The sequence below is a fragment of the Papaver somniferum genome, chromosome 3, assembly GCF_003573695.1.
Source record: "Papaver somniferum cultivar HN1 chromosome 3, ASM357369v1, whole genome shotgun sequence".
Lineage (NCBI taxonomy): Eukaryota > Viridiplantae > Streptophyta > Magnoliopsida > Ranunculales > Papaveraceae > Papaver > Papaver somniferum.
The window spans coordinates 124,475,380-124,480,974 of NC_039360.1; the positions used below are offsets into that span (position 1 = coordinate 124,475,380).

Genomic DNA, 5,595 nt, shown 5'->3' on the forward strand with positions numbered 1-5,595 from the left:
GCAAAGTACTCAATGAATTCCTAAATATATTTGGGATTTATCGGATATACTAACCTCATTATTTTTTTAGTGTTGGATTGCCAATGTGTTCATAATTTTCAGACTAACTATTCTCTAATCTCTTTACAAAACATAAAGTAATTGATTTACCCTACTATTTTTACTTCATAAATCGTACACATAGCCAACCAAACAAATCCATCAATCAAACAAATCTTTTAGTTATTGTTAGCTTTTAGTGATTAAGATTTATCTCACACCCCAATCCAGTTCTAAACTAATCTAGTAATCTATCTGACACTATGAATTATCTATCGTTTCCCATGTAAGATTTAATGGTGAGCTCTGATACCAACTTGTCATGTCCCGAATACTAAACCTGCTAGCTAATTATAATATAGCCTAAACCTGAAGTAACTGAATCTTGATCTTCGAACTTAAGGAACTTAATCGCATAAAGCGATTATATTAATGCGTTGTTTTACAAATAATCAAAGAATACATATATATATATATATATATATATATATAAGATCCATAAACGTTCTTAATATGCTAAAGTTTCAAACTACGAAACGATTATCTTCATGCGCGCCATCTCTTCTGAAAACTGAAATTGAAGTGGGAGTAAGTGAGCACATCATCCCAAAAGGGGGCTCAGTGGTTATCATTATAACATTCATGTAATCACTAACATGCATCACAGTTCTACTAAAGAAAAATGATAAACATCTTTTACACGCAACATAGAGCAGAAGATTGTTTCAATTCAAATCCCTGGATATTACGTCCATAGTGGTGATATCCGTGAAAGATCCACCTCCGGATGGATCTAAGTGAAAAGAATTTACCTAAACATATGTTATCCCAACCTCGTCTCTCTTAATGGAGGAGAAGATGCTAGGAATAACTTCAGTCTCAAATGATAGCATGAATCCAAGTACCGTAAGATATTATCGTGGAATGCGTACACCTCATAAAACCCAATGTCACCATCTAAATCTAGAACATAATAAGATTTTGATTACTATGATCTGACCCGCACAGCAGGTTCACGAAAGGCCACTACAAAAATGTTTACTTTTAGCCACATGTTTCTTGCCACTAATTCATATCAGTCGTGGCCATTGATAACATATTGCCACGATTTAGCCTAGGGCGTGGCAGTAGGTCACACATCTGCCACGACTCGTGTAGTATTTGCTTCGGGCAGACAACAGACCCATTTTCTTATGCGCTGGACGTATTTATAGCCTTTTTGTCACGACATAGTAGGTCGTGGGAACTTGTGAGCTTTTGCTACAGCCTGTCGTGGCTATATTGGGGAGGAACTGCCCACGTTCTAAAATGAATAAAATAAGAAAGTGGACCTACCCACTTCTTCTTCTTCTTCTTCTGACTACTCCCATTACCAATACCACCTAATTGAAAGGTTGAAACAACCGAAAAAAACCTAAACATGTCGTCTCTCCTTTCCCGTGGAAGAAAAAGCCTAAACCTAAACTTCAATGTTTCATCTTCTACTCCATTGCTCCAACCTTGTTATCAATTGTTCACTTTTCAAACCTAAATCGTGGTAGCCCTATATACCCTTAAAATCAAATCAAAATTGAACTGTATGTTCTCAGTTTCCTCCAACTACAACCTCGGTAATGAATAACTTATTTTTACAAATCCTTGTACTAAAATCTCATACGTGCAGCGTATATTCGTCTTTGATTCCTCTCTCGAAAAATCTAGATTTGTTCCATTTCTATGTCTTGGAATTTAATTGCTTGTTTACTGTAGTATTGTAATTCATTTTTGAAATCTAATCGGTATTAGTTTAATTTTTCTAATTTAGAGATTTGGGATTTCGAAATTGATGGAGTTGATCTTATACGACAGAAGAATAAAAGGATAATATGAGAAAGTGGTGGTGGTGGTAGTTCTTCTTGAACTTCATCAGGAAAAGGTGAAGATCCTAAAGATTGACGGGATGAGTTTTCTAGACGGATTACTGGTATGGGTTTTTCATTTATGTTATTTGCTATACCATCATCTACTGTATAGATTTATAGGTTGTTGTTATTGTTTATGCAATTTGAATGAGTTCTTGTGTGTTTTGTAATTTCGTTTTTGGTTTTATATTGATAGAACATATACACAGTTGTAAAATTTAAGAATTGTCTCTTTATCTAACAGTCCTGTGTAACCACATTAGAATCTACCGGAGAACACTTTTTTTGTTTTTTTGAAGCAACCAGAGAACATTTGGAAATAATCAATCGAGTAAATTTTTCCTTCCCAAAAGGTATTCCCTGGTTTCCGGTTTGAATTGTACGTCTCCAAAATAGTAAGAATTTTCTTCGCTTGTCTGTTTGATTTACTGGTACAGAAAGTTCTATAATTATGATTACTTCAAACCCAAACTTTTGAATTTAGTTTTGAAGTTGTAATCGGTTATCTTGCTTCGTGAACTGATAAATTCAAATGTGGTGGTGATGCTCATCTATTCCTGGTGATAACCCACAGCTCATTATCTATTAATCAAATTGAAATGCCATGGTGATGCTCATCTATTAAGCGCTTTGATTTACAATTTAGTTTGTGAAATCTTTGATGGTGTATTTGCTATTATAGGGTAAGAAAAGATGAAAGAGAAACAGTGGTACCTTCCAAGCCAATATGAAGAAACGGCGTGGACAAGCTTTGGGCACCAGAAAGCTATGTACAGTGACACCTGCTTTGTGCAAAGGTATAGCTCTGAAGGGTGGGAAAGGTAACTTGTTATTGGATAAATATGGAGTCTTTATTGAATCTTGCTTTCCATTATCTCTCTAGCAGCTCCAAAAGATGACTGATGATTCAGAATAAATACAACTTCATTGCTAATTAAAGTATTTTGTAGCTCGTATGATGTTCGATCTATGTTTTTTCTTTTGGTTTGTACTTAATTTGTCTAGGATATGTTGTATATTATGTTTCATATCGTGTCTGCAGTTATGGTTTTGTTCATCTTGCTGGTCAGACTCATTAAACACAAAATCAAGTAGATGCTCAAAGGGAACTCGTTGGTAAGAAGATCAGGGTTTGGTTGCCTAGTTTATCAAGCATATGAAAAAAAATTGTAGTTCTGAGTTTAGTACTAATTGTATTAGATATATTCATGATGATTCTTGAGTGCAGACGTCTTACAGATTGCCGCTGGTGCTGAAATATGTGGATTTCTTTCTTGCTGAAGTTTATATTGGCCTGCTAAAAATGCGAAGTGAAGTTGTTATCCACTTTTCCCTCTTATACAACACGAGGAATTTAGGATACTCGATCCAATCCACTATTCAAGGTTAAAGCGGAATGTGAAGATGTCTATGAGAATCTCTTAGAGTTCTAGAGAAACCAATTCAATCTTGATATGATTACATTCGCCTCTGAAATTGTTTGTTTCTAGTTTCAGTATCTCGCCCGTGTCGGTCATGTTTCGTATTTTGTTTCAATATCTTAACTGGCGATTATATTATTCGACTCAGTAACTTATCTGGTTTTGATTCTTCTTGGTATATATTATATTCTTTTATTAATGAATGAGAGATTTTAATATCTTTTTCTGCTTGTAATCTTGGCGAGTGATTTTAATGAGTTGGAACTTGCTAAAAATAACCTGCGGAAAAGTATAATGAGCTGAATATATAAACAAAAGTTAAGAAGTGACCTCTTGCCACGACCATAATCTATGGCTAGAAAAGCAAATCCTGACACGGACATGTGCTCAATACTGACATCTAATAATCGTAGCAAATGATTAATATAGAATTTGCCACGTGAAGATATCGTGGCTAATAGAATTAGCCACTGGACTATTTGTTACTCCACCATAGCCGTGACAAACTATATTTTGCCACGGATTTTTGAGTTCTATCCACGCAACTGAAACGTGGCTAAAGGTGATAAATTTTGTAGTGGGCCCAATCATTATTCGTAAACCGAAGTCACCAAATAATAATCATGTCCATTCATGAACCTAGAATTTCTTCCTAAGTCAAGATCATAGTAACCCAATCATACTACTAAGACTGCACAATCAAGTATAATATGCACATGAGTGACTTCCCCAAATAAAATAATATATATAATAATCAACTGGGGTAAAGCCGGACTACTAGGTAATAATCAACCGAGGTAAATCCGGACTACTATCTTAAGACAATAAAATGTAATAATATTTACCCGGGGTAAAGCCGGGCTACTAGGTAATATTCAAACAATATAGCATTGCCCTACTAAACTTAGCCAAGAGCTATGGGGAAACACAGACACTCTTCGCGGGGAAACCACCCAACGCATGTTACACATCATACCCATTGAATTACAAACAATATGCTTACAGAAATTAAAGACTCATCATGCTCGTAGATAACATGAACTTAGTGATTACAAGAAGGTTACAGAGTTCCCACCCGAATTGATGACAAGCCATGCCTACCTCGAGATCCACGATCCATGGTTCATCCCTTGAATCGATCGTTGTTAATAAAGACTAAATGTTATTCGCACAAGCATTCTAAGAGATTAGCCAAAATTCTCATGCAAGGCTCATATCAATATCATACAAGTCTCTAGTTATAAACTAAGTGAAATAACTAGTGGCTCTAACTCTATTACTAGTTCTATAACCTGGTAATAAGTAATTTTGGGATAAAACAATATCTACTAATCCAAATAGGATCAAATTGGGTATCATCGGAAAGCCTTCGAAGAACTCTACAACTTTACCGGCCAAGCCCATGGGTCAAATTCGGACCAGAAGTGGTCCAAAAACGCAAAATAAGATATCTGGTCCTAAACCCAAGCCCATGGGTCGAATCCGATACGTGCCCAATAAACCGGCCCACTAATCATTACCGACTCATCGGGTCAACCCACGACCCGACCCATTTACCCGGTCCACAACTCGCATGGTCTGGCTCATACCGAGTCAAATGGGTCGACTGAGTCAGAAGCTGACTCGGTCATCTTCTTCACTAGTTCTCTGAAATATTTCAAGTGTTGAACTCAAGAGTCAACTCGTGTGGTCACTTTCTAATGTCTCTAGAATACGATCTATAAATCCGAATTAAACAATCTACCGTTCATTAGAATTAAGGGATCATTGACTACAACTTTTGCGTACTGTATGTTTTCCAAATATCGCTAGAACCTATCTAGAATTACTCAAACTTATTCATAGTCGTGACTGATTACACCAGTGTTTTCCTACGTCGACTAGTTTTCGATCACTGATATCTCACTCGTTACTCAACCGAATCAAACAAACTTTATATCTTCGGAATCATTATCCGGCGTGCTACAATTTCTATTTACAGAGCTATATCTAATTAACTCTCTAACATACTTAGTAAGTTCTCTAGATTATGGCCAATAAACATAAAACCACATAAAATAACAAATTTTAAAACATAAGAACTTGATGGATTTTCACCTATTCAAATATTCAACAACAACCCAATCAACATATACTATTTGGGCAAGTTTCTAACATCACCATCCTCTCTACAACCAATACTGTTGAGACTATTAGTCCCATATTGTTTGGGCAATCTAAGATCCTGCGGTTTA

General features: G+C 35.8%; 1 long non-coding RNA gene across 5 annotated transcripts; it reads left to right on the forward strand.

Annotated features, from left to right (window-relative positions):
- Positions 1–1,398: 1,398 nt before the first annotated feature.
- LOC113361601 lies at positions 1,399–3,539 on the forward strand. Of its 5 annotated transcripts, XR_003365210.1 has the most exons (5): positions 1,404–1,649; positions 1,844–2,002; positions 2,623–2,761; positions 2,983–3,056; positions 3,169–3,539. It is a non-coding gene; the product is annotated as an uncharacterized LOC113361601 (long non-coding RNA). The 5 variants fall into 5 exon arrangements; XR_003365208.1 differs by having other exon boundaries at positions 1,399–1,649; positions 2,623–3,056; XR_003365209.1 differs by having other exon boundaries at positions 1,405–1,649; positions 2,983–3,539.
- The last annotated feature ends 2,056 nt before the right edge of the window (positions 3,540–5,595 follow it).